The sequence below is a fragment of the Kogia breviceps genome, chromosome 14 (assembly GCF_026419965.1).
Source record: "Kogia breviceps isolate mKogBre1 chromosome 14, mKogBre1 haplotype 1, whole genome shotgun sequence".
Lineage (NCBI taxonomy): Eukaryota > Metazoa > Chordata > Mammalia > Artiodactyla > Physeteridae > Kogia > Kogia breviceps.
In genome coordinates this window covers 16,437,477-16,460,953 of record NC_081323.1, presented here as the reverse complement: position 1 = coordinate 16,460,953, position 23,477 = coordinate 16,437,477, and the positions used below count along the sequence as shown (strand labels likewise).

General features: G+C 43.8%; 1 protein-coding gene across 2 annotated transcripts in view; it reads right to left on the bottom strand.

The window, feature by feature from the left end:
• Positions 1–23,477, bottom strand: part of PTPRT (protein tyrosine phosphatase receptor type T) — a 1,303,183-nt gene that overhangs the window by 1,278,563 nt on the left and 1,143 nt on the right. The gene's annotated exons all lie outside the window — the stretch shown is intronic.

Genomic DNA, 23,477 nt, shown 5'->3' with positions numbered 1-23,477 from the left:
CTAAAGGAACTTCCCTAAGTGGGAAACACAAGAGAAGAAAAGGACCTACAAGAACAAACCCAAAACAATTAAGAAAATGGTCATAGGAACATACACATCGATAATTACCTTAAACATGAATGGATTAAATGCTCCAACCAAAAGACACAGGCTTGCTGAATGGATACAAAAACAAGACCCATATATATGCTGTCTACAAGAGACGCACGTCAGACTAGGGACACATTCAGACCGAAAGTGGAGGATGGAAAAAGATATTCCATGCAAATGGAAATCAAAAGAAAGCTGGAGTAGCAATACTCATATCAGATAAAATAGACTTTAAAATAAAGAATGTGGGCTTCCCTGGTGGCGCAGTGGTTGAGGGTCCGCCTGCCGATGCAGGGGATGCAGGTTCGTGTCCCGGTCCGGGAGGATCCCACATGCCGCGGAGTGGCTGGGCCCGTGAGCCATGGCCACTGAGCCTGCACGTCCGGAGCCTGTGCTCCTCAACGGGAGAGGCCACAACAGTGAGAGGCCCGTGTAATGAAAAAAAAAAAAAAAATTAAAAAATAAATAAATAAATAAATAATGTTACAAGAGACAAGGAAGGACACTACATAATGATCAAGGGATCAATCCAAGAAGAAGATATAACAATTATAAATATATATGCACCCAACACAGGAGCACCTCAGTACATAAGGCAACTGCTAACAGCTATAAAAGAGGAAAACGACAGTAACACAATAATAGTGGGGGATTTTAACACCTCACTTACACCAATGTATAGATCATCCAAATGAAAATAAATAAGGAAACAGAAGATTTAAATGACACAATAGACCAGATAGATTTAGTTGATATTTATAGAACATTCCATCCAAAAACAGCAGATTACGCTTTCTTCTCAAGTGTGCACAGAACATTCTCCAGGATACATCACATCTTGGGTCACAAATTAAGCCTCAGTAAATTTAAGAAAATTGAAATCATATCAAGCATCTTTTCTGACCACAACGCTATGAGATTAGAAATGAATTACAGGAAAAAAAATCATAAAAAACACAAACACATGGAGGCTAAACAATACTTTACTAATGAACCAAGAGATCACTGAAGAAAACAAAGATGAAATCAAAAAATACCTAGAGACAAATAAAAATGAAAACATGAAGATCCAAAACCTATGGGATGTGGCAAAAGCAGTTCTAAGAGGGAAGTTTATAGCTCTACAAGCCTACCTCAAGAAACAAGAAAAACCTCAAGTAAACAATCTAACCTTACACCTAAAGGAACTAGAGAAAAAAGAACAAAAAAAATCCAAAGTTAGCAGAAGGAAAGAAATCATAAAGATCAGTGCAGAAATATATGAAATAGAAACAAAGAAAACAATAGCAAAGATCAATAAAACTAAAAGCTGGTTCTTTGAGAAGATAAACAAAAGTGATAAAGCATTAGCCAGACTGTTCAAGAAGAGGGAGAGGACTCAAATCAATAAAATTAGAAATGAAAAAGGAGAAATTACAACAGACACCGCAGAAATACAAAGCATCCTAAGAGACTACTACAAGCAACTCTATGCCAATAAAATGGACAACCTGGAAGAAATGGACAAACTCTTAGAAAGATATAACCTTCCAAGACTGAACCAGGAAGAAATAGGAAATATGAACAGACCAATCACAAGTAATGAAATTGAAACTGTGATTTAAAATCTTCCAACAAACAAAAGTCCAGGACCAGATGGCTTCACACGTGAATTCTATCAAACATTTAGAGAAGAGCTAACACCCGTCCTTCTCAAACTCTTCCAAAAAATTGCAGAGGAAGGAACACTCCCAAAATCATTCTGAGGCCACTATCACCCTGTACCAAAACCAAAGATACTACAAAAATAGAAAATTATAGACCAATATCACTGATGAATATAGATGCAAAAATCCTCAACAAAATACTAGCAAACAGAATCCAACAACACATTAAAAGGATCATACACCATAATCAAGTGGGATTTATCCCAGGGATGCAAGGATTCTTCAATATATGCAAATTAATCAATGTGATACAGCATAATAAAGGCCATATACGACAAACCCACAGCAAACATCATTCTCTATGGTGAAAAACTGAAAGCATTTCCTCTAAGATCAGGAAAAAGACAAGGATGTCCACTCTCACCACTATTATTCAACATAGTTTTGGAAGTCCTAGCCACAGCAATCAGAGAAGAAAAAGAAATAAAAGGAATACAAATTGGAAAAGAAGAAGTAAAACTGTCACTGTTTGCAGATGACATGATACTATACATAGAGAATCCTAAAGATGCCACCAGAAAACTACTAGAGCTCATCAATGAATTTGGTAAAGTTGCAGGATACAAAATTAATGCACAGAAATCTCTTGCATTCCTATACACTAATGATGAAAAATCTGAAAGAGAAATTAAGGAAACACTCCCATTTACCATTGCAACAAAAAGAATAAAATACCTAGGAATAAATCTACCTAGGGAGACAAGATCTGTATGCAGAAAACTATAAGACACTGATGAAAGAAATTAAAGGTGATACCAACAGATGGAGAGATATACCATGTTCTTGGATTGGAAGAATCAATACTGTGAAAATGACTATACTACCCAAAGTAATCTACAGATTCAATGCAATCCCTATCAAATTACCAATGGCATTTTTTATGGAACTAGAACAAAAAATCTTAAAATTTGTATGGAGACACAAAAGACCCCGAATAGCCAAAGCAGTCTTGAGGGAAAAAAACGGAGCGGGAGGAATCAGGCTCCCTGACTTCAGACTATACTACAAAACTACAGTAATCAAGACAATATGGTACTGGCACAAAAACAGAAACACAGATCAATGGAACATGATAGAAAGCCCAGAGATAAACCCACACACCTATGGTCAACTAATCTATGACAAAGGAGGCAAAGATATACAATGGAGAAAAGACAGCCTCTTCAATAAGTGGTGCTGGGAAAACTGGACAGCTACATGTAAAAGAATGAAATTAGAACACTCCCTAACACCATACACAAAAATAAACTCAAAATGGATTAGAGACCTAAATGTAAGACCGGACACTATAAAATTCTTAGAGGAAAACATAGGAAGAACACTCTTTGACATAAATCACAGTAAGATCTTTTTTGATCCACCTCCTAGAGTAATGGAAATAGAGACAAAAATAAACAAATGAGACCTAATGAAACTTAAAAGCTTTTGCACAGCAAAGGAAACCATAAACAAGACGAAAAGACAACCCTCAGAATGGGAGAAAATATTTGCAAACGAATCAAGGATTCGTTTGGAGATTAATCTCCAAAATATATAAACAGCTCATGCAGCTCAATATGTAAAAAAACAAACAACCCAATCCAAAAACGGGCAGAAGACCTAAACAGACATTTCTCCAAAGAAGACATACAGATGGCAAAGAAGCACATGAAAAGCTGCTCAACATCATAATTATTAGAGAAATGAAAATCAAAACTACAATGAGGTATCTCCTCACACCAGTGAGAATGGCCATCATCAGAAAATCTACAAACAACAAATGCTGGAGAGGGTGTGGAGAAAAGGGAACCCTTTTGCACTGTTGGTGGGAATGTAAATTGATATAGTCACTATGGAGAACAGTATGGAGGTTCCTTAATAAACTAAAAATAGAATTACCATATGATCCAGCAATCCCACTCCTGGGCATATACCCAGAGAAAACCATAATTCAAAAAGACACATACACCCCAATGTTCATTGCAGCACTATTTACAATAGCCAGGTCATGGGAGCAACCTAAATGCCCATTGACAGACAAATGGATAAAGAAGATGTGGTATATATATACAATGGAATATTACTCAGCCATGAAAATGAATGAAATTGGGTCATGTGTTTAGACGTGGATGGATCTAGAGATTGTCATACAGAGTGAAGTAAGTCAGATAGAGAAAAACAAATACTGTATATTAATGCATATATGTGGAACCTAGAAAAATGGTACAGATGAAGTGGTTTGCAGGGCAGAAATTGAGCCACAGATGTAGAGAACAAATGTATGGACACTAAGTGGGGAAAGCAGCGGGGGGGTGGGGTGTGTGTGTGATGAATTGGGAGATTGGGATTGACATGTATACACTGATATGTATAAAATTGATGACTAATAAGAACCTGCTGTATAAAAATATAAATAAAATTAAATTTAAAAATTTTTTAAAAAAGAAAATAAATACACAATTCTCAGACTAGAAAAAATGCACAGAACATATATACCTGACAAATAGCCAGTATTCAGCGTAATTTTTTTAAAAGCCTCCTACAACCAATAATACTAAATTTAAAAGCCCATTAGCAAGCACTTTACAAGAGAAAATATATGAGTGGCCCATATGCACATGAAAACACATTCAGTATCTTTAGTCATCAGGGAAAAGCAAATTAGAATCACAATGAGATACCTCTACATATTTACCAAAATGAATATATTTAAAGACTAACAGCACTGATTGTTGTTAAGAATGTGGTGTGATCACAACTCACGTCTTGTTGAGGGGAGTGGAAAATGGTACATTTGGGGAAAAGATCCATCAGTGTCTCATAAAACTAAACGTATACCTATCGTATGACCAGTCATCTCACTCGTAGCTATTTACCCAAGAGAAAGAAAGCATATGTCTACAAAAAGAGATGTACACAAATGTTCATAACAGCTTAATTCATAATAATCAAAAGTTGAAAACACCTCAGAAGAATGGATAAACACACTGTGATGCAGTCATAAAATAGGATACTACTGAACAATGAAAAGGTACAAACAATATAAATATATCTCAAAAATATTATGAAGAGTGAAAGAAGCCTTACTAAAAAGTAGTTATACTATATTTCATTTACATGAAGTCGTAGAACAGAAAAAATTAATATGTCATGAAAAAATCAGAGCAGTGGTCGTTTCTGGGGGCGTGGGGTGGGAGTGATTGGGAAAGGACCTGAGAGTAGTTTCTGGGGTTGATGGTAATGTTCTATAACTTAGTTGGCCTTTGGGATATAGAACAGCATGCATTTGTCAGAGCTTGTTGAAAGGTACACTTGAGATTCGAACAATTCACTGTACATAAATTATATCTGAAAATATCTGTAAACAAATATTGAACTAAAATTAATAATATGATGCTAAAGTGTTTAGAAGTGAAGAGTACTGAAGTCTACAACCTTGAAATGCACCAAAAATAAGATGGGTTGATAAAGGAAAAGGCGAAGGAGTAGCTGGTACATGGGCAAATATAGCAAAAGGTTCATTGTAAGTATAGGTGATGGGTGTATTGATGTTAATTGCATAACTCTTTCAATTTATCTATATATTTAAAATTTTCTAGAATAAAATTTTAGTGAAAAAAAAACATAGCCTCTTCAACCCAATAATTTCACTCCTGGGAATCTATCCCATAGCAATAAAAGTACTAGTCTATAAGAAGGGATGTATAAGATGTTTATTGAAATACTGCTCTTAGAGAACAAGAACTGGAAGTAAAATGAATATCCATCAGTAAGGAGTTCATTTGAATAAACTGTGGCATGACCATGCCATTGTCTACTACATGGCCATGAAAAAGATGAATCAGAGCTCCTCCAGAGAGTTTAAAGGAATTTCACTGAGGTATTGTTAAGGGAGAAAAGCAAGTGTGAATATGATCCTATTGAGGAGATATGGGGATATATGTTTATGTATACCTGATTAACTTTGTTATACAGCAGAAACTAACACACCATTGTAAAGCAATTATACTCCAGTAAAGATGTTAAAAAAAAAAAATCACGCACACACACATACCCTGTATGGGATTATATACGTAAAGAGAAAAATATAGAAGAACATATTTTAAACTGTTAACACAGCTTATAGGGAGAGGATAAGATAAGGGGTTGAGTGCTGATGCCGGGTTAAGCGGGGAAATCTATGATAAAAACAGCATGTGTATCATCCCATTTAAGTTAAAGTGTCTACACGTATGCCGTGAGTGGTACCTGAAGAGATGCATAGAACTAAAATGTTGATAATGGTCAGTCACGCCAGGGTGGTAGGATTCCTAGGTGACTCTTATTTCCTTCTCTTTGTCAGAAGGAATGGAGGTGCAGAGGGAAGGAAGGGTCGTCCGCAGTGTTTCCACACCCTCACCTCCAATTCACCCCTCAACCCAGCTCCAACCCCATTCTGGCTCACTCCTTATCTTATCTGACCTCTCTCCAGTATTTCACTTTGTCGAGCCTGTCTCCCTGAAATACTCTTTTCCATCACCTTCCACAGCACCCTGGTCCCCACCCCTGCCTCTCTGCCATCACTTCTCCTGTCAGCGTTGTGAAATCATCTTCCTCTCCCCGTCCTTCCCATTATTTCCCTCTGGATTTTGTCCTCAGACCTTTCCTTTTCTCAATTTGATCACCATCTAGCTGCTAATATTTCCCAAGCTTCTCTCTTGTGCTCCAACCAGACATCTCTATCTGGAAGTCCCACCGGTTCATCAGACTCAGCCTGGCCAAAACAAACCTCATCATCTTTCCCCCCAAACCTACTGCTTCTCCTCCTGCAAGTCCAGCCTAAGGAAACTGCAGACATAACCACCCACCCAGTTGCTCAAGCCATCAGCTTGAGTATCAACACTCACTCGCTCTCACCCCCGCAGCCAATCAATCACCCAGTGCTATCAGTTCTACCTCCTGGGTCTCTATCAAATCCAGCCTCTTGTCGGCCCCTCCACTACCACTACGGTGCAGGCACCGTACCTCTCTTCTAAACTGACTGAAGCAGGGACTGCCCTGGTGGCACAGTGGTTAAGAATCCACCTGCCGATGCAGGGGACAAGCGTTCGAGCCCTGGTCCGGGAAGATCCCACATGCCGCGGAACAACGAAGCCCGTGGACCACAACTACTGAGCCTGAGCTCTAGAGCCCACAAGCCACAACTACTGAGTCTGCATGCTGCAACTACTGGAGCCCATGTTCCGCAACAAGTGAAGCCACCGCAATGAGAAGCCCGCACACCACAATGAAGAGTAGCCCCCGCTCACCACAACTAGAGGAAGCCCGTGTGCAGCAAGGAAGACCCAACACAGCCAAAAATAAATAAATTAATTAAAATTTTTTTAAAGAATGTTATTTTTTAAAAATAATAATAATTTTAAAAATAAATAAATAAATAAAATGAATGAAGCAGCCTGAAACTCGTCTTTCTGTCCACTGCCTCTCACTCATTCCCCACGGAAACCAGGGAGATCTTTCTAAACCACAAATCTGACCACGTCACTTCCTCGGGGCTTTCCCAATGCTCTTAAAATCAAAATCAAACTCTTAATCATGACCTGTCGGTTTAAGGATATGCTCAGCCTCCCCCAGCACACATCGCCTCCAGCCCCTTGCTTCTGTCTTCATCCCACACCTAAGGAGAGAGAATATTGCTGGGGGCCCGGGTGAAGGTCTAGGGCGCTAAGCTAGTCTATGGCACAGACTGAAGAACTGGACACTTAGCAGAGGTGAGCATGTGTTTCCTGCCTGAGAAAACTACCTGCCAGGTGGCTAAAGATGTAAGAGGGTGGAGCCTGCTTCTCCTAGCGCGACAGCCTGCCCTCTCTCCCTTGTCCCTCTGACACTGTCAAGAGGTTGAGCAATGCGCTGGTTGGAGGCTACTGATCACAGCTGGATCAGAACAGCTGGAGTGGGGATGAAGCCACTTTTCTCTGGCTTTAAGGAAAAGGTTCCGCTCTGGCCTTCTCCTGAGTTTCCTCCATTTTAATTCCCGACACCTGAATACTGGAGCTTGGGACCAAGCCCAGAGGGCTCCTTTGCTAGTGACCGTCCTCCACACATACACAGCACAGTGCTGGTACAATAACTGTTTAATTAAACCTCATTCGTGGAGTGTACAATACACCTTTCCCCCCAGCTCTGTGGATGAAAAATATCACCTGCCACATCAGTAAACAAAGAATGTTGAGATCATCAAGCCAGCAGCCACTGCAGCGGCCCCTGATGGTGCACCCTGAGGGGATTCAGGATGGAGAAAAGCAGGATTCTGACCCTAGACAGTTAAGGTGTATATCAAAGGAATGATTTCAATGAGCGAAGACTCTTGCATCTTCCCATACATAGAAAAAGCACTAAATTCATTAATTTGAGATGTCTGGTTTTCTTTAATGAACAGTAATCTTTAGATGTTCCAACTACCTGTATTTTGTTGCAAAACTCCGATATATCCTGGCTCCTCCCTTGCCTCTTCAGTCCCTCAGAGCTATCTGAGAGGCTGTTTTCCGGCCATAAGTCCTGGTTTTGCCTCCCAAATAAAACGTAAGTCTCAACTTTTAGGTTGCGCATTTTGTTTTTTCAGCGGACAGCTCCAAACTCCCAAGCCAAAAGATGAGCCTGAACAGGCTGGAAAAAACTGAAGTGAGGAAACTATGAGGCTGCAGGCTGGTCAGAGGGTCCTCTTGCCCTTAGAGGTACCCCATAAAGTGGCCGCACACTGCCTTTGGGGTCCACCTATGCTTTTAGAGCTGGCCTCATCTGTCACTTACTGTGTAACCTTGGCCTCATACCCGGAGCCTGGCAGAGGGGTGGGGGAGATTACACGGCTTGTTTGTGTCCGCTTTCCGGAAAAGTCCCAACTTGAATGCTCCTAAAGAACACTAGCCCAGGGCTTCCCAGGTGGCACAGTGCTTAAGAATCTGCCTGCCAAGGCAAGGGACAAGGGTTCGTGCCCTGGTCCAGGAAGATCCCACATGCCACGGAGCAACTAGGCCCGTGCATCACAACTACTGAGCCTGCGCTCTAGAGCCTGCAAGCCACAACTACTGAGCCTGCGTGCTGCAATTACTGAAGCCTGCGCACCTAGAGCCCGTGCTCCACAAGAGAAGCCATCACAATGAGAAGCCCGCGCACTGCAACGAAGAGTAGCCCCAGGGCTTCCCTGGTGGCGCAGTGGTTGAGAATCCGCCTGCCGATGCAGGAGACACGGGTTCGTGCCCTGGTCCGGGAAGATCCCACATGCCGCGGAGCGGCTGGGCCCGTGAGCCATGGCCGCTAGGCCTGTGCGTCCGGAGCCTGTGCCCCGCAACGGGAGAGGCCACAGCAGTGAGAGGCCCGCATACCGCAAAAAAAAAAAAAAAAAAAAAAAAAAGAGTAGCCCCAGCTCGCGGCAACTAGAGAAAGCCTGCGTGCAGCAACGTAGACCCAACACAGCCAAAAAATAAATAAAATAAATAAAGAAATAGAAATAAAATTAAAAAAAAAAAAAAAAGAAAGAACACTAGCCCATTCTTTTTTTGGAAGCTTCCACATTTACATATAAATTGCTATCTAGTGGCTCTGCCCTCCTTTATCTTAGCTCCAGGTTCTAATGAGCTGGAAAAATGGTCCTGTGCCAAGGAATAATGAAGCTCCCAGGCTGAGGAAGGAAGACAGCGTAGTTCTTCCCTCACTGTGCCACGGGAAGGCAAGGAGGTGGGGAGGGGAAGCACGACGCCCCCTCCCCACTGGGACACGCGCCCCGCTGTCCCAAAGGAAGGGAAAAAAAGTTTGTAACAGTTTGAAACACGGTGGAAAATCAAGCATGAAAGTCTGTGAAATCCACTACACGATTTGTGAAAAGCGAGTAATAATTCTATTTGTTCTGCTCGGTGTACACATCGCAAATTTTTTATCCAGACAGAAACTAAAAATAAAGATGAACCAGGAGCGCCATCTGGGGTGAGAGGTGTCACTACCTCTGCTGCTCAAACTAGGAGGTCTCCGCGGACACTTGGCGGGGGGTGAGGCATGTTATAAAGCCCTCCTCCAACACACACACACACACACACACACACACACACACACACACACACACACACACACACACCCTCCACTGGGTGCCAGGCCCTTCTTAAAGCACTTTAATACATCCTTTAATTTCCACAACCCCTGAGGTTCTAATTCCCATTTAGAGATTCAGGACACTAAGACAAGTCCAGCTAAATACCTGGCCATCTCAGGATTCAAGCTCAGGTCTGTCTGATTCTATCGCCCAGGTTCATTTATACTGCACCACTGAATGTGTCCACTAGAGCAGAGGTTCTTAAATGGGGCTGATAGAATTTGGGGGTGGGGGGTGGGGGTCTGTGGCTGAAAAAAATCTACCTCTTTATTTTCTCCCACTTCTAACTGCAATTTATTACTTCCTTCTTTTTATTATCATTATTATAAACTATTTCCCTTTTATTTCTTTTGATATAACAATTAGGACATTACAATAATTATTTAATTATTTGTATAGTAGGTAATATAATCTATAAATTTTTATTTCAGGGTAATATAAGGTGGTTACAAAAAATTTTAAAAAGGGAACATCAGATATGATGGGATTGAGATGTGCTGTTACAGGTATTAATCTGTGTTTTTAACATTGCAAATGATCTTCCCCTAATACGTCCCTCATTGTTCTCTGTCTATGGTGTCTTCCAGTAAACTGAGCCTTGATTTTTGATGTGGTCAAATGTAACTTTTCCCATCATATTTTGTGGTTGTTGCATCTTTCTTAAGAAATACTCCTGAAATCCAACAATAAATGGATCTTCTGTTATATTATTTTCTTCTAATAACAGCTTTGCCTTTCATCAGGGGCTAATTTTTTGTAGTACTTCCTTCTACTATAAATGCGGGCAACAAATCAATACCTGTAACTTTGTCACCAACAGAAATCATCGATATTTTCATATCCTATTACAGTTGTTGCTGGTATCTCAAAATGCCATTTATGTTCACCATGATTTCAAAATGTCAGTAAGTTATCAGGCCCATGACAAGATCTTGTCATTTAATATGCTAATAAAGAAGCACTGTGGTAGCCAAGTGGCTCCTGGAAAATAAAGCTCTATGCAGCATTTGCTGATTCCCATGGTGTAAATACTCCTACCATTGCCAATTTTGAGGACGGCCGTGTTTAAAGACTGGTTTGCAAATTTCCTGAAAATTTAACAGTTAGAAGCAGGGACAAGATGGTTCCAGTACACCCTTGGCACAGAAGTGGATTTTCCTGGGCCTGCCTGCCTCCCTCCCTGTATGTACCTCTCTTTCCTAAAACCCTCTGTGGCCTCCGGTATGATGATGTTAATAATAACGATAATAGATTTTTAAAATATACATTAAATCCTTACTCTGTGCCTGGTATATTCATAAGCACATAACATGACTTATATCATTTAATCTACCAATGATCCTATAAGGCAGATATGATTGGAGTGGTTCTCAATGGGGTGGGCGGAGGGGGGATTTTCACCCCCTAGATACAGTTGGCCATATCTGGAGACATTCTTGATTGTCATAACTGGGTTTGCTACTGGCATCTAGTGGGTAGATGCTGCTAAACATCCTACAATGCACAGGACACACACACAAAACTCAACATAGAATCATCTAGCCCCAGATGTCAATAGTGCTGAGGTTGAGAAATCCTGTATTACTGTTAATCCCATTTTAGAGATGGGAAAACTGCATAGACATGAATTTGCCCAAGCTCACAAAGCTATCACATTGTAAGTTCTCAGTAAAGACTAGTTCCTACTCCCTGACTTTCCCTCAGCAGATGTAGGGAGAGGAGCTTCCTGGAAAGAAGGCAGCCTGCTGGGGTTAGTCTTGGCGATGTGTGCCTCATGGAGGCTCAGGCATTACATGCTGGAGGATCCAAACCCAGCGGCTTCTAAAGAATGAGAAGGAGACTTGGCCCCAGAAATGATTTCCAAGGTGTGTCAACCAGGTGACCCATTGGGCTGGCTGCAAAATGTGTTTAAGACAATAAAATGGAAAGGGGAAGTGAGGATTGCTCTTCCACAAATATTTATTAAGCGCCTACTAGTACCAGCACTATCTAGGTGCTGGGGATAGTGTAGAAAACAAAACAAAAATGGCTCTCATGGAGTGCACAATCTGGCGGAGGGGACAGGAAAGCAAATTAAAAATGGGTTAAAATAGGGAATTCCCCAGTAGTCCAGTGGTTAGGACTCCACGTTTTCACTGCCAAGGGCACAGGTTCAATCCCTGGCTGAATTAAGATCTCACACGCTGCGCAGTGCGTCCGAAAAAAAAAAAAAAGAGGGTTAAAATAATTTAAATAGATGCTGTGAAGGAAGCAAGTGAGGTGCTGTGAAAAATACCCCAAAGATGTGACATGTGAGCTAAGACCTGGAGGATGAGAAGCCAGCCACAGGAAGAGAGGGGAGAAGGAGGAAGAACAGGAGAGACTAGCAGGGCAGGTGACGGGGGTTCGAGGAGGAAAAGTAGTGGATACATTCTAGTCATCAAAAGGAGGTCCTTGTGCCTGAAGCACAGAGGAGAGAGGGGAGGAGGAATTCAGGACCTAAGAGGTCAGCAGGGGCCATTCCACTCTGGGCTTTGTAGGACTCTGTCCCATCCACCCTTGTGTGTACAACAGTCAGAACAGGTGTGACACAAAGTAAGCCCCAGGCTAGGAGGGCTGGACTAGTGAGTAGACCTGCCAGGGGGGTGGGACTTGTAGGTACCTAGATGGATGTCTGGCCCCTCTTCTGCTCCCCCCACCCATGTCCCTTAACCTAACACTTCTGCTGAACCAAGATTACCAGATGCCAAGACCCAGGACCCTAAACACATGAGTGTGTGTGTGTGTGTGTGTGTGTGTGTACAATAATGACAATGGTCAAATAATCAAATGACATTGGGGGAATCTTCAGCTCCAAGGTCATTCACACCTGGGGAACCAACACATCTCTTTCCTGAGAAAGTTGCATTAATAACTAGTCATTTGGGGGGCTTCCCTGGTGGCGCAGTGGTTAAGAATCTGCCTGCCAATGAAGGGGACATGGGTTCGAGCCCTGGTCCAGGAAGATCCCAAATGCCACAGAGCAACTAAGTCTGTGCGCCACAACTACTGAGCCTATGGTCTAGAGCCCACGAGCCACAACTACTGAGCCCGCACACCTAAAGCCCGTGCTCCGCAACAAGAGAAGCCTCCGCAATGAGAAGCCCGCGCACCACAATGAAGAGTAGCCCCTGCTCACCTCAACTAGAGAAAGCCCACGTGCAGCAACGAAGACCCAACACAGCCAAAAATAAAATAAATTTAATTAATTAATTAAAATAATAATAATAATTAGTCATTTGGGGAGCTGCAGCCCACTTATGCCTAATCACCCCACTATTGAACAGCAACAGGATGGGCTGGTGCTTGAGAGCTGGGATGAGCTTTGCTGAGCAGGTTAACAGATCCAGTACCAAGCTCTGTGTACAGAAGCCCAGAGTTCTGGTACTGGGAGGCTCAGCTCAGAGGGCAGGGGATGGCAGGAAGTTGAGAAGACAGGGAGGTAGAGGAGGAAAGGAAACAGATACCAATAGTACACTCAGTCTATGCCAGCTGCTATGTAAAGTTTCACTCTACACCCATTATCTTGTTTGGTCCTTCCAACAACCCATATGGTGGGGGGGGGGTACTATTTTCCCAATTTTCCACTCAAGGACTTTAGACCCAGACAGGGCCAGGACTGGAATCCAGGTCTCTCTTTTCCTTACGGAAATGCCCACCCAAAGTTTGGATTATACCACCAACGGTTCAAGGAGCCTCTTTGTCCACTCAGGACATAACTAAGTGAGCAAAGAAGCCATCCATGTGCCCAAGACAAATATGGCTCTGATGTGGGGAAGTAATGCTAAACAGGAGAACTTGCTGGAACTCTCCTGAAACAGTGAATGCCAAGGGGGGCAAAGATACTGGGAACCTGGGGACTCATTTCACTGCGTAAAGGGGATAATGTTTTTGAAACTCTCAAATGGATCCATCTATTCTGCATCCCCATGAATCATGATGTTGCGTGTCCCTTCACCCCACCCCACCCCCGCCCCATTCAATCAAGAACATTTATTACCTTAAAAGGAGTGCAGACACCACCTGAAATAAAGAGGTCATAGTTTGGCTTTGAGTCTGTCTAGAGACGGTAGTCTTAAAATCTGGCCATGGGAGGAAAAAAAATAGAGTTTCTTAATTCCAGAATCTTCCTTTTACATACCAAGGGCAAAGCCTAAATCTGGAGTTTATTATGAGCAATCAGGAGATGGGATTCAGGAAAAGAGGTCAGGAAAGTGCCCACGCCATGCGACGAAGGTGATCTCTTCTAGAGCTGGAAGTGGACCCAAGGAAGGAGGGAGACTTGGAAAGAATGCGAATAGGAGAAAGACATTGACTGGGCCTCAGGGACCCAGTGCCCCTACCTCTCTTACCCCAAAATGGGAAAGTAAGAAACTAGCAACCCCAGTAGCTAAGGGGATAAGGACAGATCAGAGGGAGTTTTGCTTTGTTGAGGCTCTAAGAGGAGACTGTGCCTCCGGATACCCCCATGCCCACCTGGAGCAGCTAAGATGGTGGAGAAAGGTGGGGTAACCATCAGGATTTAGTCACAGAAATTAGAGCCTCTGCAAGTGCTATGGGAATAAGATGTTTCTATTGTAAGGACTTACACAGATGTGGGGGGACTTGGGGCAGGGAAGGAAATGAGAGGGGCAGAGAAAGAGGCGCTATTGTGTCTGCTGGAAACACTGACGTGAGTGTTGTAGTACACGGCAGAGCCTACAGGGAAATCCAAGGAACTGTTCCTGTCTGCCAAAGGGAGCCCACAAAGGGGGGCCTCATTGTGGAGCAGTGGTAGCAAAGGAGATGGAGAAAGGAGGATAGACTTGAGAGATGCTTGGAGGTAGGACTGAAAGATGAGTAATGGGAAGGAGAGGGGCCATAGAGGAGCCCAGATTTCTGGCTTGAGCCCCTGAGTGGACTGAGTGCAACCTACCAAGATGGGGATGATAAAGAGGCTGCAACAGGACCAAGACAAAGGTGAGACGAATGAGGTACTGCCTCGGGCCCCAGATACAAGAGCGTGCCAAAAAACTCAGTAATCAAGACAAATAATGTTCTAGTGCAATATTTTGTTAATCAAGATGAATGCCAAAAAAAAATCCATGATGAACAAGGTCAGTACTACTGATTTTTCCTTTGCCTCAGGCTTCAATATGGCTTGGCACTGTTACTGATCCTGTCTAGATTTAAAATTCTGATATCTTTTTCATTGTGGATTTTTTTTGCATTTATTCCTTTTTTTTTAAATTGGGGCATAGTTGTTTTATAATGTTGTGTTAGTTTCTACTGTATGGTGAAGTGAGGTAGAGTTCCCTGTGCTATACAGCAGGCTCTTATTAGCTATCTATTTTATACATATTACTGTATATATGTCAACCCCAATCTCCCAATTCATCCCACCCCCCCCTTCATTCCGTTTTTTAAAATATTGCATTAAAATATTATTTGATGGCCATGTTTTTTGGTGCCCCCTTAAATGTTGAGCCTGGCATGAAGGCCTCACTCTCCTCACCCTAGTCCCAGTCCTAAGGAGTAGGACTGAGAAGAGGAGGTAAACTAAGATTCAGTCTTGGATATATGCAGGGGTTAAATGAGACGGCAGATGTTAAGCGCCTGGACCACAGTAGGTCTCTATGGGTGCCTGGCTCGAATTCACCAGGCCTTACCATTTCAAGGCATGCCAGCTGCCAACACCTGCATTTCCTGCCTGAGGACTGTCTTGGCCACCAAGTGAAACAGGCCAGAAGCACTGGGTAATTAACACCCCTGCAGCAGCCCTCAACCAATGATCCAAAAGAGTGTAAATACCCCCACTCCTTCACCCTCCAATGGGGTAATTTTGAAGTGTATGTGCTACACCATTACCAGAGTCCCTAGGTGAGATTAAGCTCCATTGTCCACAATGTAACTGGCTTGATAATACACCTCTAAGCTCTGTCCCTTTCCCATCTCACTTCCCTTCCCCACCTCAGTTCCCTTCCCTCCTGGTGTTTCCCAGGATTGCCTCCCAAATAAACTCCATGGACTCAAATCCTCGTCCCAGAGCCTGCTTCAAGATCCACGTGTGTCCTTTCTTCCCTTACCCTCTTCTCTGTGGAATCATGGAATGTTCTGCATATACTTGGAAGTCTGAGCCTGCCCCCAAAGAGAGACCCCTGACTTCCACACTGTCCCAGGAGGGAAGTCAGTAGGGGGGTAATTGCCAGCCAGCGCTGGGAGGCCTGGATCTGAAATGGGCTCCACTGTGTTTCTGTAATCTCTGCACCTTGAGTGGAAAAATAATTGACAGACACCTTTCCTGGCCATTAATTTTTCATAGCCAACACTGAACCCTTGGGGCAAAAACTGATTGTCTGCTGTTACTGCCAGCCTGGCCCTGAATTCGTAACAGGAAGCATGACTCCCCCTCACCCTCTTCACAGACAACCTCTCTTCTCCCATGGTTCCATCTCCCACCCACCCACAGAGCCCAAGAGCGGCCAGAGAGGGCTATTGGTGGACTAAAGACAAGAAATGATCCAGAGGGCCTAAGAGGTTGAGTCAAAAATCATGGAAGGTGGAGACTTCATGCTTCCTCTTTAGGAAAAATTTTTTCAGCATCCATGCTTTTTCCCATGATCTCCATTCACACTTGCAACAACCTTATGCAGTAGGTAGGATTATCATGCCCATTTTACAGATGAAGAGGCTCAGAGAAGGGAAGTATGTTAGCTTAGGTGACAAAGAATCTCTCCTTGACCAAACTTTAACCTCTGAACTCTCTTCCCAGGTAGGGCCTGATTTCGAAGCTTCTGTGTTCATCTCTGCTGATATGTACAATTTTTGCAAGAATCCTGCTAAGTTGGTTTCACTAGAGTTCCCCACCCTTGATATCTGATCACAGTCAATATTTGATCAGGTTCCTCATCTTCTACCATCCCCCAGGTGATGACAAATCACCCTGGCCTGCCTTCAGCAAGAATCCTGTTCGGTTGGTTTAACCAGAATCACCCCTTATTCCTGATGTTTCCTCCTGATAATTTTCCATCTGTCAACCCAACACACCATGCTCTTTGGCTGTAAATTACTTGTTTTCCTTATTGTATTCAGAGTTGAGCTAAATCTCTCTCCCTACCACAAAACCCCATTGCAGTAGCCCCTACACTTATCTCAATTTTCCCCCCTGAATTGAGTCTGCTTTCCCATTTTTTAATAAGGGTGGTGAATACTTTTTTTCTTTAACACAGGTCACAGGATTTGGACCCAGGTCTGTTTGGCTCTAACGGCCATTCCCTTCCCAGTGTCATATGCTGTTTTTCCTGAGCACCTACTATGTACCAGGCCCTATGCTGAGCCCAAAGGAGGACAAAGGTGAGTAGGAAACATTGCTTCCCCCTAAGAGAGAGAAATAAAAATCTCCCCATTCTGCCCATTCCCTACCCCAGGGGTCAGCGCTGGGGGCTTGAGCCTTAGAAGGGCAGATCGGAGTAGGTGCAACGGAGATTTAGCCCACAAAGCCAAAGTATGCACTGCCTCACCCTTTACAGAAAACATTTGCTGACATCTGCCCTACCAGGCTGTGCACTGCAGACACACCATCTTAACTACCTCTCAACTCAACTCTACGACTTCATCCTATAGTTATATCCATTCTACAGATGAGGAATAAGGCTCAGAGGCACAAGATGACTTGGCACACTGCCAGAAAGGTGAAATTTGGATAATTCCAAAGCCCTCCACCCTTTCCTTCTAGGCACTCCTCCAAGTCACATCCAAAACATTGGTGGCCAAAGTTTTGAAACACTGACATTCACTCTTGAAACAGCCCACAACCCCTACCAGGAGTGCGCCACTGGGCCAGTCCCCTGACCTCCACCCTCCCCACCTCCAGACATCTGCCAGGCTGCTCCTAGAGTGAAGCCCATCTGGTCGCCAGCCTTGTATCATGCTTTTCTCCAGCTGGTATTCAAAATCTGAGGCCCCACATAATTATTTCTACTGGTTTTATTATTGAACTTTTATGAGAAGGGCAGAGCAACGATCACTGGGGTTGGCATGTCAAGGTGGAGCTGGTGAAGGCAGGGAAGGGGTGGGGCGACTGCAGTGTGCTGCATGACAAAAGCGCCCAGATCAGTTCACAAGACACCGTGTATCATTCCATTCTTATCAGGGGAAGATGCCTTGAAAACTGGAATTGCAAGGGGAGGTAAGTCGACATGCCCGTGGCAGATGCCAAGCTAGCTGCTTGTTATGTCCCCTGAGCCTCGCAGAGTGCCGGGACCATGCAAGATGCCTTTTAAAAGACTTACTTCCCCTCCCTCTGCTAGGAAGTAGATTTCATGCGCTGGGCACACCCCTGGATGCTCTCCAGCATGTTCCACTCAAATTCTCTGCCCTACGACGTTAGAGGGCCACCATGTGATGCAGCTTTTGCTGCCAGGGTAAGAGCTGTAGTGATGAGCACTGACAAGGCAATCAGCTTCAGCTCAAATTTTTCCAAATAACAGCATGTGGAACTAATGACAAGTAAAATGTCTGCAAGCCAAGTTCAGTGCCAGGTGGAAGAACAGAAACCTACATGCAGCAGCCTCAGGGAACATCTGTGAGGGGACCCAGCATTGCCTCTCATGGGACTCTAACAGGCTAGGAGCCCACAGCACTGGCTGAAGTCTGCTGTGCGTTCTGTAGTCATTCTTTTTGGATTTCCTCCACGGCCTCATGCTCTTCACCTGACACATGGCCAACTCAGATCTTTCTCATCGGCACTTCTGCCTCCCGGCTGCCCCAGAAATTGGAGCAATGATTCTGAGTCCACCTGCCTATGAGCACTGGATTTCCATCCTGCTGCCTAGCCTGCTTCCATCCACAAGACAAACATTTTTGCCACAGTGGGCTATTCCAGGAGCTTCTCGATCCCCGTTTGGTTCTGCACAGCAAGACAGGCAGGGCTGAGTGAGGAATGAGACAGCAGCCGCCACCTATGCCAAGAGCGGCCACAGCCCTTAACCGGCCCAGAGAACAGTATGGCGGCAGCAGCAATGAGCACGTCCAGACAAGCCCAAGGGGGCGAGCTTGGCTCTTAGGGCCGCACCTGAAGAGGACCACAGATGAGTCTCAACACACGAGCAGCCGGCAGCCAAGGTGACAAAAGGACTTGAAAGCAGGACCCAGGAAAGATTTGGTGGAAACTGTAGACATTTAGCCAAAAGAGGGGGCATGAACAGGGAGAGGGTCTGTGTGCTGCCCCCAAACACCTGAAAGACCTATGTGTGGGAAACAGATGTGGTTATTGAACGGCCTTGGAGGCACAATCAGAACCAGCGGGTAGACAGTTCAAGGCAGCAACTTTTTTACTTTCTACAAAGAATTTAATCACAGTGCAAGATGTCCAAGAATGGACTCGGCTGCCCAGTTAGGCAGTGAACTCTCCATCAGGACAGGTGTTCAAGTAAGGGCCAGAAAACCTCTGGGTAAGGGCTTGACAATTAGAAGATTTGGATTCAGGGACCTTCAAAGACCTTGTCACTGAGCTTCAAGAGGCGTGGACGAGGCAGCAGGTGGAATTTATCTACCACTGTAATAACAAATAGCCACCAGGTGGCGACAGAGCCACATCTTCCCAGCCAAGGAGCAATTAGCTTACAGAAAACCATTTGGAAGCAAACAGTAACTAATGGATTCAAATCAACATTCATGGGCAAAAACTATGAATCAAGTCCACAGTAGACCTTTAGTCCCCAGCAGGATCCAGAGGGCTTCAGGTCAAGTAAGTTACAATTTTCTTTGCGAGAGATTTATTATCTTTTTTTTTTTTAATTTTCCATTGAAGTACCACACACATACAGCAAGGTGCACAAGTCATAAGCATACAGCTTAATGAATTCTCACAAACAGAGCACACTGTGTAACTAGCACCCAGCTCAAGAAACAAAATACGACCAGAACGCCAGAAGCCTCCTCTCTAGTCACTCCCCAGACTCCCGGTCCTAACTTCTAACACCATAGCCTAGTTTTGGTTGTTTTTTTCAGTTTTACATACATGGAATCATAGAGTATGGATTCCCGTGCATCTCGCTTAGAGGGTTACATCGTTTTGAGAGCCACTGATTTTGCTGTGTATGGTTGTGATTCCTTCTCACTGTTGTGTGAATAAACCATAACTGATTTGTCCATTCTCCTGTTGATGGCATCTGAGTGATTTCCAATTTGGGGGCTGCTACACATTATGCTGCTATGAATTTCTAGCACGTTCCCTAAGGAGAGCAAATGTACATGGTTCTGTTGGGTGTGGGATTGTTAGGTCATGGGGTAAGCACTAGCAGCTTCCCCCTTTAGTGGACCCTACCAACCAGTCTTCCAAAGCAACTGCATTAAGTTGCATCCCTACTGACAATGTAAGAGAATTCTGGCATCTCCATAGGCACCCCAGCCTTCTCCCTGTCTAGATCAGTTTGGGTGGAGGAAGGGTGGGATCTGGAGTGGACATCTCTGCACACCTCTCAGCCCTCAGAGGGGGTGAGTGTATGGGCAACACGAGTAGGTGAGCACGAGCCAGAAGGAGGAAGATTCCATCCCACCAGCATGTCCCAGTGAGCCCTTCAGCGCGGGTTATCTGCTGGATGGACAGCCTCATTTCCTGGGCTCTGAACAGTTACCACACTGAGCACTTACTGTGGGCCTGGCACTTTCCTCCATACTGGGGATACAGCAGTGAAGAGACAGACGACATCCCTGTGCTAATGGCACTTATGCTCTAGCGGGGGTGGGGAGAGAGTAAATAAATACGTGTCACGTGGTGAAAGTTTGATAAAGAAAAATACAATAGGGTAAGAAAGTACAGGGAGAGATGCTGTTTTAAAGTGGGTGACCACCATATCACCTCACACCTGTCAGAATGGCTATGATCAAAAAGTGAGGATGCAGGCAGAAGGTGGGAGTGTAAACTGGTGCAGCCACTATGGAAACAATGTGGAGGTTCTTTAAAAAATTTAAAATAGACTTATTATATGATCCAGCAATTCCACTTCTGGGTATACAGTATATCCAAAAGAAATGAAAGCGCCGTCTCAAAGAGATAACTGTACTCTCATGTTCACTGCAGCATTATTCACAGTAGCCAACACACAGAAACAACTTAAGTGTTCATCAACGAAAGAATGGATAAAGAAAACGTAGGGGGGCTTCCCTGGTGGTGCAGTGGTTGAGAATCTGCCTGCCAATGCAGGGGACACAGGTTCGAGCCCTAGTCTGGGAGGATCCCACATGCCACGGAGCAACTAGGCCCGTGAGCCACAACTACTGAGCCTGCGCTCTGCAACAAGAGAGGCCGCGATAGTGAGAGGCCCACACACAGCGATGAAGAGTGGCCCCCGCTTGCCACAACTAGAGAAAGCCCTCACACAAAAACGAAGACCCGACACAGCCAAAAATAAATAAAATTAATTAATTAATTTTTTTAAAAAAAAGAAAAGAAAACATGGGGATGGACTTCCCTGGCAGTCCAGTGGTTAAGACTCCGCACTTCCACTGCAGGGCCGCAGGTTTGATCCCTGGTCGGGGGAACTAAGATCCTATGTGCCTCACTGCACTGCGTGGCAAAAAAAAAAAAAAAAATGTGAGGAATGTGATATATACACACACAATGGAATGTTATTCAGCCATAAAAAAGAAGGAAACCCTGCCTTTTGCTACAACATAGGTGGACCTTGAGGGCATTATACTAAGCCAAGTAAGTCAGACAGAGAAAGACAAATACTGCATTTTTGCACTTATACACAGAATCCAAAAAAGTCGAACTTGTAGAAACAGAGTAGAATACTGGTTGCCAGGGGCTGGGGAGTGGGAGAAATTGGGAGATGTAGGTCAAACGTTACAAACTCCCAGCTCTAAGATGAGTAAGTTCTGAGGAATCTCACATACAGCATGGTGACTATAATTAATAATTAACAATACTGTATTAACAACCTGAAAGTTGTTAAGAAAGTAGACTTTAAAAATTATCACCACACACACTCCTCAAAAGTGGTTACTATGTGAGGGGATGGAGGTGTTAACTAACTTTATTGTGGTAATCGTTTTGTAACATATACATGTATCAAATCATCACATTTTACATCTTAAACTTACATGTATTATATGTCAATACTATCTCAATAAAACTGGGAAAAAATAAAATAAAGTGAGTTGTTAGAGGAGTGATAAGGTGATTTTCAGCAGAAACCAGAAATGAGGGATCAAACCATTGGAAAAGAGAGCTCCAGTTACGGGGAGACAGTCAGGGCAAAGGCCCTGTGGTAGGTGGGTGCTTGGCACATTCAAGGCACAGTAAGAAGCAAGTGGGAGAAGGAGTAAGGAATGCTAGGAGAGGATTAGCGGGGACATGATTGGGTAGGACTCACCTCCACGGATGCTCAAAGACAACCACAAACCCAACCCTTACACACATATATGTTCATATATAGGGTTGAGGCTAGGGGTGATTGTTTTTGTTTATAAGAATAGGATCATGCATATATTAAAACTAGACTTTCTCACTTAACAACATACCAAAGGCATCTTTACAAGTCCCTAACATGGACCAGGGGTAGGCAAACTTTTTCTGTGAAGAACCAACTAGTGTATGTATACCTTAGGCTTTGCGGGCAGTCTCTGCTACTCAATACCACTGTTGTGTCTTAAGAGCAGACGCTAGTTAAGTAAGAGGGTGTGGCGGTGCTCTAACAGAACTTGGGGCCATAGTTTGCCACAGTCATTGCACTCCACCCTCTTGAGTTGCCATGTTTTCCCAAAATCCATTCAAATTGACAGCCTCTGGAATGATAAATTTTTCAAACATAAGACAGCCTATCAGAATCCAGCTTACATCACTTCAAAGCTTGGAAATACTTCTGGTTTCCAAAAGTAAGAATACCCACTGGATTGAAAATCACAACTATGCCCTGCTCCAGACTGTACTTTTCAATCTGGGTAATTGTGGATTTGAAGTTATTAACTCTCTTCTGTATCAGATTGAGGCTCCTCTCCCTCTCTTTCTGACAGACTCCTGTCAGCACTCCACAACTTTCAAATGAGCAGTGATCTTTATCTGCCACCATGTTTATAGACACTTCAGACACCACCACATGCTGTACATCCATCATTTCTCCTTTGAGTTGTTCTTCCAAAATATCAACAGAGGTGAGTTAGACTCCACAGAAAGCTGATGACCCAACACTCCCTTCAATGATGCTATTTGAGACTGTTTCCTCTTAGGCAATTCAAATTTTTTGTTAAGAGTAGCCAGTGGGTGGTACTTCCCTGGCGGTCTAGTGGTTAGGACTCCGTGCTTCCACTACAGGGGACATGGTTTCAATCCCTGGTCGGGGAACTAAGATCCTGCACGCTGCTGAGCGGTGCGACCAAAAAAAAAAAAAGTAGTAGTCACTGGGCTCTGGAGAAAGAGAGGTGAGAGACTGTGGAGAACGTCAGCTGCATCTTTCTCTTTGGGCAAATGAACTGAAAGGAGAGAGGAGGTGACACCCCACTCCCCATATGCTCCTTACTAAGTACCACCCCATTACCTTCCCAAAAGGAATGTTCAGAGTGGCATTTCCTGGTTCACC